This window comes from Schistocerca piceifrons, unplaced genomic scaffold (genome assembly GCF_021461385.2).
Source record: "Schistocerca piceifrons isolate TAMUIC-IGC-003096 unplaced genomic scaffold, iqSchPice1.1 HiC_scaffold_647, whole genome shotgun sequence".
Taxonomy (NCBI): Eukaryota; Metazoa; Arthropoda; class Insecta; order Orthoptera; family Acrididae; genus Schistocerca; species Schistocerca piceifrons.
The window spans coordinates 52,501-62,500 of NW_025728891.1; positions in this window are offsets into that span (position 1 = coordinate 52,501).

Sequence of the window (10,000 nt, forward strand, 5' to 3'; positions counted from 1 at the left end):
CAATGACATGAGTCAAAGACACAGGTCTCACACAAGCATAGAATTGGAGCGCCGCCTCTAATAAGCCAAAGGTGCATCCTGACGTGACAAATCTGATCATGTCACAAGCATTCACTTACTATAATCACTATCAACGAACCTGCCGCCCCCGCCCCCCCCCCCCCCCTACACCTTTCCGTACAACAACGTGTAACCTAACCTAACCTAACCTAACCTATGTTGTACCTTAACCTAACCTATGTTGTACCTTAACCTAACCTATGTTGTACCTTAACCTAACCTATGTTGTACCTTAACCTAACCTATGTTGTACCTTAACCTAACCTATGTTGTACCTTAACCTAACCCATGTTGTACCTTAACCTAACCCATGTTGTACCTTAACCTAACCCATGTTGTACCTTAACCTAACCCATGTTGTACCTTAACCTAACCCATGTTGTACCTTAACCTAACCCATGTTGTGCCTCAACCTAACCCATGTTGTGCCTCAACCTAACCCATGTTGTGCCTCAACCTAACCCATGTTGTGCCTTAACCTAACCCATGTTGTGCCTCAACCTAACCCATGTTGTGCCTTAACCTAACCCATGTTGTGCCTTAACCTAACCCATGTTGTGCCTTAACCTAACCCATGTTGTGCCTTAACCTAACCCATGTTGTGCCTTAACCTAACCCATGTTGTGCCTTAACCTAACCCATGTTGTGCCTTAACCTAACCCATGTTGTGCCTTAACCTAACCCATGTTGTCGCCTTAACGTAACCCACGTTGTCGCCTAAACCTGCTCTGTAATTGTTATACGACTCGTTCAATTACTGTAGTGTTGCCCACCCGCAACCCTCGCAATATAGTTCGCTACTCGCACTGCCCGCACCCCTGTGTATCGCTTCATGTTAAACACCTTGCAAGTCTTGCTCACTTTCCACATGCTCCTGCTGTACACTGTAATGTGGATGGCAGCAGGACGTACATGCCGCCCCTCCCCACGTCCCCACCTTGCCCCCTGCCTTCGCAAGCTGGTTGGTGAGAAGTTTGCATGTTCAATGCCCTTCGCATGCGACGTACTCAGGCTACGTTGTGGTGCGGCCTGTGTCAACTGTCCGCTGATGTCGTACGCGTGAACCACAATCTGTACTGCACATTCGTCCTTATGTACTGAATGATACATCGTGGCACATGTGTGACCGCACAACGACTGCGCCCAAAAACGGCGGACCATACAGTGCAAATATTGTGCACGCAGCTACGTGTCGTCTCCCTATGAGAGCTGGATTGCAGTGTGGTACGCCATAGAGACGTGTGGGAGGAACGGACGCCGTGGATGGCGATCAGCATGAGCTGTCTGTTGATGTATTCGGACCTAGTCGTCTCTCCTCACACACCGTGATGGCATGGTGCACCGCGTTCCATATCTGCGACATGCTACAGAGGCCGGTTGACAGTCGTTCGAGCAATGGACATCGCATACGTACGGGGGCCACCTTCCACGTATTGTCTAGGCGTGCACATTTTGTTGCGTGTATGTGGGCAGACGTAGTGTGGCGTGACACCTGACACAGGCATGCAATAATCGTTGAAGTTGCAAATGGCGATGGACGCCTGCGTTTTCTGGTGAAGTTACGCAAATGAACAAATGGTAACCTGTTGTGGTGCGGTTGTTCTCGCTAGGGGTGAATCGGTGATGGCGACGATAGGTTGAGGTACTAACCGGTTGTTCCAGCGATACCCACCATGCCGACGAAACTGAACGGCATCTGGGTGTGAAGCGATACGCGGCGGTGGCTGGGTGGGACCGTCCCCGGCCGGTGAGGGGGCGCCTCCCGGCGTGCTGGCCGCGCGGTGCGTGGGCGCACGCGCTACAGCCGGCTGGTGGGGGCGGCCAGTGGCAGGCGCGCCGGCCGACGGACGCGGCAGGCGTCGCAGCTGCGCGCCGGCGCACCCTGCGCGCGGCGCCGTGCGGCCAAAGTAGGTCCTCGCGGGCCCGGTGCGAAGCGCGGTGGACATCTTCAGTGTGCTGGTCCGATTGAGGACTGTGTGCGTTGAGGATGCGCCGCCGCCCGGCGCTCGGCGCCGCGACGCCGTCTGCTGCTCGGTCGCCCCAGCGGTTCTCGCTGGTGGTTTGTATCGCAGCTGTGCGGATGTGTTGGCGCGTGCGCTGTGCTGGGAGAGTTCGCTTCGGCACCCAAGTGGGGCTTTTGTCCTTCTGTGGCGCTGGCGTTGGAGCTGCCGGTCACCGTAGGTGGCGCGTGTTGTCTCCCGCCGGCAATGCCACGACAGCACGCTCCCGGGCCTCTGTCGGCAGCGGCAAGCTCAGTTGGGAGCACGGGTGGTCGCACCGAAAGCGTCTACTCGCCTAACTCCGGGCGATTGCGCCTCTCTCGAACCCGACCAAGTACTTGGGACGGCGCTGCGCGCCGCCGGGACCTGAGAGGGTTTCGAGGTGTATTGTGCAGGGGAGCTCAGCCTCCTCCTGTTTGCAGAATGATTGAGCGGACGCTTGCGTGTTCGCGCGGGCCCCCGGGACACACTCCCGGGCGGCCGGCTGCTCAGCTCTAGTTGACGCAGCTCCCTGGTTGATCCTGCCAGTAGTCATATGCTTGTCTCAAAGATTAAGCCATGCATGTCTCAGTACAAGCCGCATTAAGGTGAAACCGCGAATGGCTCATTAAATCAGTTATGGTTCCTTAGATCGTACCCACGTTACTTGGATAACTGTGGTAATTCTAGAGCTAATACATGCAAACAGAGTCCCGAGTCTGGCGTGAGGTCAGTCGCTTGACGGCGCGTTTCGGCGCGGGCCCGCCCGTTGCCGGCGCGCCGTAAGGCACGGAGGCTCGCACTGGGGCGTATCGCTTTCCAGTCGGGCGTGCCGCGGCAGTCCTCACTCGGGGAAGTGAAGCGTCTCTTACAGCCTCTCCTTCCCAAGTAGCTCTTTCCGCCTTCCCGTGGTGCCAGACGTCAAGCTCGGCATTCTGCCTTGCGTCAAAAGGGAGAGCTGCGACCCAACCCGATGCGAAAGCGAAGGGTGCGTGGCACAGGGGGAGCTGTGTCAAGGGACCGAACACCAGTCCCTTTCTGTTCGCAGGGCACAGACCAGCAGGTGCTCTGCATGCCGGCGACCTCGTTTGTCGGCGTGGGATCACGGCGCGAGTCGGCAAGGGTGCTTCGCCGCGCCCCTGGGTAACCGGGGCGTGTTCTGCCAAACCCAGGTGGTGGTGACATCGCCTGGGCCAGGTTAGATGGGCCCAGACCGCCGAACGACTGGGGGACCGACCCACCACCTGAGTAGGAGTGGGTCCTCGGCCTTCGGGTGGAAACTCGGGCTAGTAGGCGGCGAAGGGCGAGGGGTGCATCCGCCTCTCCGGAGTGCGGGGTGCACTTGCCGAGGAGCATCGGGTGAAATCGTCGACGACGAGGCCTTCGATGGGGACCAGTGCGCTGGCAACGGCGCGTTGAACCCTGCAGCTCTGGAGTGCCCTTGACCTAGGGGCGAGGTCGGTGGGCGAGCTGCAATAGTCCCCCCCCATGCCAGAGGAGCCGGTCCGGGGCAAGAGACGGGCTCCCAATCCTTTTTTCGCTTGTCTACAATATGGCCGAGTCAGAGACAAGCGATTCATGTGCGCCTTCGAGGGCTTCTTTGCTTACTGTTCCCTCCCCATCAGGGGGCACGGGGCAGACCGAGGAAAGTATCAGTGACAGGCATGCCAGGATTACACAATACCTGGAAGCCAATGTGAAAAATGGCAAGATCAGCCAGGCTGCGATCTTGACGTTAAAAAATGAACTCGCCTCCTGGGCTATTGCTCATGCGAAGCTTGAGGGGCGGGTTGAAGAACTGCAGAAAGAGAATGAAAGGCTGCGCAAGCAGCCAATAAAGTCATGGGCCAATGTAGTCGCTCAAACGACACCTAAGAGCCAAACTACTAGAGATACAATTGTAAAAGTATCACAAAGACCAGATACTGCTGTCTTTTTGCGACCATTACCCGGTCAAGACACAAAAAAAGTGCAGGAGATATTCACAACAACGATTAATCCTGTAAAGGATAAAATTAAAGTCAACAAAGTAAAAGCCACAAAGAACGTTGTGATAGTTGATGTGGCAACAGTAGATGACCGAAACAAGATACTTAACAACCAAAAACTGTGCAAAGCCGTTAAATGTGAACCCCCGAAAAAGAGAAATCCGCTTGTAATTATGTACGACATACCGGTCACATTTGAAAATAATGAACTTCAAGAAACAATTCGTAATCAAAATTTTGACGATATAAGTGCTGAGGACTTCAAAAATGAATTTAAACTTAAATTCAAAACAGGGCCAAGAGACAAAGACGTTGTACATCACGTAGCAGAAGTTTCTGGCCAGATGTGGAAAAAATTAACCTCAATGGGTAAGATTTACATTGGCTTCCACGCCATAAATGTGCGGGACTTCTTGGTGGTACCTCGCTGCCATAATTGCGGAGATCTTGATCATGTACACAAGTACTGTGAGAGGAAGTCGGCTTGCTCCAGGTGTGGAGAAGAAAATCACATCAGAAAAAACTGCAAAAATCCGGCAATTTGTATCCCATGTATAAAGAGAGGCAAAAAGACTTGCAATGCCTCCGGTCGCAACTGCCCGACGTACAGGATGCTTGAGCAGAGGCTAATATCAAGAACTGATTATGGCTGAGCCAAATACAGCACCCAGGATGCCTAAAAGAAAATCCCCATGCAAGAGGAGAAGGGATGCGGCAAGGGCAGCCCAATTCAAACGATTTCTTGCAGCACTTGCAGAAGGAGGTGATGGTAGAAAGAAAATGAAAGATGCGTGCGTCCAAACGGACTCACAAGAAAAAGTGGCAGCCCCCTCTCCCTACTGCTGGGGATCGCAAACGCCAGGAAATCAGGCAACTCGCGACAGGCGTCCTGTAGCGGTGGGCCGACCGGCATTCGTTCAAGGGAGTCCTGTGCTGGAATTGCCGGTGCAGGTCAATACAGTTACTAGTACAAATACACAAATGAATAGCACCAATGTGAATACTGACTCGAGACAACCAAATGCTGTGAGAACGGCGGTTGATCCGGTCAGAATATATCCCAATCTCGAGCATTCCCTACAATTATCCCGTCTGGAGGAGCCGGCTGTCCTAACCACCGCACTGCGACATCTAGTGCGGGTAGGGCATAGATACGGGCGCAAGGTCACCTTCTCGGCCATGGAGGCTGTAGACAGGGTACAACTAAAGACAATGAATCTCCCCACTGACTTCGGCGCCCTGCGTGACCTAGTAAGAAAGGTGTTTGAGAGAAGAAATGAAACCTTTAATTTAGAGGAAATATATAATCAGTCTGTCCTATCCAATGGGAGAATAGCTTACGACTGGAGAAAAACCTTCCCAGAATCATATGTGCACACATATTTCCCATAGTTACAGAAATAAAGATAGGACAGCTAAACGCACACAATAGTAGACTGGTCATGCAGGAACTTCGGAGAGTGGTGGAGGAGAAGAGTCTTGATGTGCTCTGTTTGCAGGAGCCATACTCTCTTGCGGGGAACATAGCCTACGCTGCCATGAGCTGGCAAGTAGTAAGTTTTGGAGACGACCCGAAAGCCACCATCATAATAATCAACAAGGCACTGCGGGCAACAGTGCTCTCACACCTCTCGGACGACCACTGCAATGTTATTGAACTGCAGTCACCAAATGGCGTCATATATTTAATAAATATGTACTTTCAGTACGGTACAGATATTGACCTGTACCTTGACCAACTTACGCAGGTGGCAACGGTGCTGAGGGGCAGAAAGGCAGTTGTGGTGGCGGACGTGAACGCCAAATCCCCCCTATGGCACAGTGGCACTCGAGATGAAAGGGGAAGCAAGCTGGAAGAGACTATTATGTCTCTACAACTCCTCATTGCCAACAGACCTGGAAACCCCCCCACCTACACAGGAGGGGGAGGGAATGGAACCAATATTGACATCACAATGATGACAGCCAATATCGCTGCCAATATACAAAACTGGACTGTTACTGACGGAGACACTACCAGCGATCACAACCTGATCACATTCACAATCACGGATCAGGAGCGCCACTGGGACATAGGGTGGGAGGTACAACTAAATTATAACAAGACCAACTGGGAGCGTCTCGCAGGAGAGTTTGACCCTCCGACATGGCCGGAAGATGACGATGACGTCAACAAACACGCCGAAGATCTGGTGGGCGCTATTACCAGGGCGGTAAAGGCTGCTGTACCAACCAGGAGGAGAGCCGTTGCGGCTTCTCCATCACCATGGTCTGCGGAACTAGGGCAGATGCGTCAGTCTGTCAGGAGGGCGAGGAGGTATTACCAGCGAAGTGTCGTCTGGGAAGAAAAACAAAGATGGCTGCAAACATACAGGGAAGCCAAAGAGCAGTTTCAGAAAGAACTGCGGACAGTCAGGCTGGAAAGCTGGAAAAAATATGTGCACAGCCAATTGGCTATTGATCCCTGGGGCACTCCCTACAAAATAGTAAGGGAAAAAATCAGGTCGCCAATGGTGCTCTCCACAATCAGGGATGGAAATCGGATGACTGGGTCTTGGCAGGAAACTGCTGAGGTCCTTCTCCACCAACTCCTCCCTGATGATGAAGAGGAAGAGGACACAGAAGAACAACGCCTAATTAGGCAGGCTCTGCAAGTAGACTATGAGAATAACATCATGGTGTACCCTTTCTCTGAAGAAGAAGTTGCAGCCCACATTAAATCGCTAAAGAAAGGAAAGGCCCCAGGACCAGACGGCATCATCGCGGAGGTGGTGCAGTACCTCGCTCCTCAACTAGTGACACCTTTAGCAAGAATTTACAATGAGGCCCTGCGCCTCAGAACATTCCCTAAAATCTGGAAGCGGGCCAACGTTGTAATCATCAAAAAGGGGCAAGACAAAGACCCTAAAGAAGCAAAATCTTACAGACCCATCTGTCTGTTGGACCTGTTGGGCAAACTGCTGGAGAAGTTACTGGCTGACAGACTGACAGCACACCGAGTGCTGTGCGGGATGAGTGACAGGCAATTCGGTTTTCGGCAGGGGCGATCTGCGTGTGACGCAATTGCCCTCGCATCCGAGGTCTGTGGGTCGTCTCCGCACAAGTACATAGTTGGCATCATGGTGGATATCAGTGGCGCCTTTGACAACCTGTGGTGGCCTTCGCTCTTCTCCTGCCTGCGGGAGAAGGAGTGTCCAGGGCCGCTATACGGCTGTCTCAGGAGCTATTGTATGGAAAGAGAGGTCTGGCTATCGTCCCCTAGCGAGCGAATTGGCAAGAAGATCACGAAGGGGTGTCCACAGGGCTCTGTCCTGGGGCCACTCTTTTGGGACATAAATATGGAGCCTCTTCTGGAGAGCTTGGAAAACAGTGTGGACGTGCTAGAGGCGATAGCTTACGCTGACGACCTCCTTCTGCTGGTTGGCGGCCGAAGTCGCGAGGACCTCGAACCCAAAATCAATAGGACATTATCAATTCTCACGCAGTGGTGCCAGAACACGAAAATGACCATTGCGCCTAACAAGTCTACATACCTATTACTGAAAGGCCAACTGGCCAGAAATCCAACAGTAAGAATCGAGGGCTCACCAGTGATTCGGCATCGTGAGGCCCGGTATTTAGGGGTTATAATCGATGAAAGGTGGAATTTCGCCAAACATATAGAAACAGCAACACAAAAATCACTCGAAGCTCTAAACAACTTAATCACAATAGGACACAGTAGATTTCATCTCCCACCAGAACTCATTAAATTATATCACAATACCATTCTTGTCTCTATCATGGGTTACGGCTCCGGAGTGTGGGCACACAGGCTCACGAGGGTTGTGCCCGCTTTGTCTGTGAGGAGGGTGCAACGCAACATGCTTTTGCGCTCCATTGGAGCGTACAGAACATCTCCGGGAGGGGCACTACTAGTACTTATGGGGGTGTGTCCCCTGGATATCAAAATCCGGGAACAGGCAGCCTGGTACTGGGTTAAAAGAGGAGATGTAGATAAGACTGAAAGTATCTTGGGAGTGCGGGTGGGGGACAAGTTTGCCATTAAGAGGAGAGGAGAAGAGTTATGGCAAGAACTCTGGGATGCTGACACAACAGGCCGAAGGACTTACCAGCTGCTCCCAAATATTAAAGAACGTTTCCAACTATCGCATTTCCAGCCAAGTAAGGGACTGTTGCACTTCCTCACAGGACATGGACCGTATCCGGCATATCTATGCCGATTCGGGAAAAGGGCTACCCCCTCGTGTGACTGCGGAGCTGAATGGGGTACTCCGGACCACGTGATCTATGAGTGCCCCATATTCGATGATGTAGCCAGTGACCTAAGAAGCCAGTTGCCTCACAACAATACGTACCAATTAATCAGAGATCCCACCACATTCAACATAGTAAACCGCCTTGCCAGCGAGGTATCAGCAAAGGTCCTGCGGGAATATTTAAGGGAAAACACTTGAACAACCGGACATGACATAACTGAAGGCGACCCATCCCATTCCGCCGGGGCGTGGACTGGCCAATCGCCGTGACGGTAGGAATCCGCCACGCTCCGGAACAGGGGGAGGGAGCGCCAACACCCGGATTCGACAGTTGCGCACCGATCATGACTTAGCAATAGTCAGACCTAAGTAGATAGTAGATAGAAAATCTTAACTGAACTTGCAGCGATCTTCAAAAGGCCAGCCCAGTGCCAGGGGCATGCTCACTGGGATTAGCTCAGTGGGCACGGCCACACAGTAGGTTTATATAAACATCTGGCACGCCTGTAACGCTGCAGGAGGTAGACCTTAGATTAGTTAGCAAGAGTAAAAGTAGATCTTACCCAACAAAGAAACTAACTCTTATGTCCTGTAGCAAGTAAGTTTACTAACACTAGAATAGAAGTATAAATGCTGCTAATATTCAATAAAAATGTAATGTAGAGAATTAAGACCCACTAATGTATTAGGTGGTGGGTTAATATGTAAGAAATAATTTAATGGAATAAAGAATTTTTTTTTTTTTTTTTTTTTAAAAAAAAAAAAAAAAAAAAAAAAAAAAAAAAAAAAAAAAAAAAAAAAAAAAAAAAAACAGAGTCCCGACCAGAGATGGAAGGGACGCTTTTATTAGATCAAAACCAATCGGTCGGCTCGTCCGGTCCGTTTGCCTTGGTGACTCTGAATAACTTTGGGCTGATCGCACGGTCCTCGTACCGGCGACGCATCTTTCAAATGTCTGCCTTATCAACTGTCGATGGTAGGTTCTGCGCCTACCATGGTTGTAACGGGTAACGGGGAATCAGGGTTCGATTCCGGAGAGGGAGCCTGAGAAACGGCTACCACATCCAAGGAAGGCAGCAGGCGCGCAAATTACCCACTCCCGGCACGGGGAGGTAGTGACGAAAAATAACGATACGGGACTCATCCGAGGCCCCGTAATCGGAATGAGTACACTTTAAATCCTTTAACGAGTATCTATTGGAGGGCAAGTCTGGTGCCAGCAGCCGCGGTAATTCCAGCTCCAATAGCGTATATTAAAGTTGTTGCGGTTAAAAAGCTCGTAGTTGGATTTGTGTCCCACGCTGTTGGTTCACCGCCCGTCGGTGTTTAACTGGCATGTATCGTGGGACGTCCTGCCGGTGGGGCGAGCTGAAGGCGTGCGACCGCCTCGTGCGTGCTCGTGCGTCCCGAGGCGGACCCCGTTGAAATCCTACCAGGGTGCTCTTTATTGAGTGTCTCGGTGGGCCGGCACGTTTACTTTGAACAAATTAGAGTGCTTAAAGCAGGCAAGCCCGCCTGAATACTGTGTGCATGGAATAATGGAATAGGACCTCGGTTCTATTTTGTTGGTTTTCGGAACCCGAGGTAATGATTAATAGGGACAGGCGGGGGCATTCGTATTGCGACGTTAGAGGTGAAATTCTTGGATCGTCGCAAGACGAACAGAAGCGAAAGCATTTGCCAAGTATGTTTTCATTAATCAAGAACGAAAGTT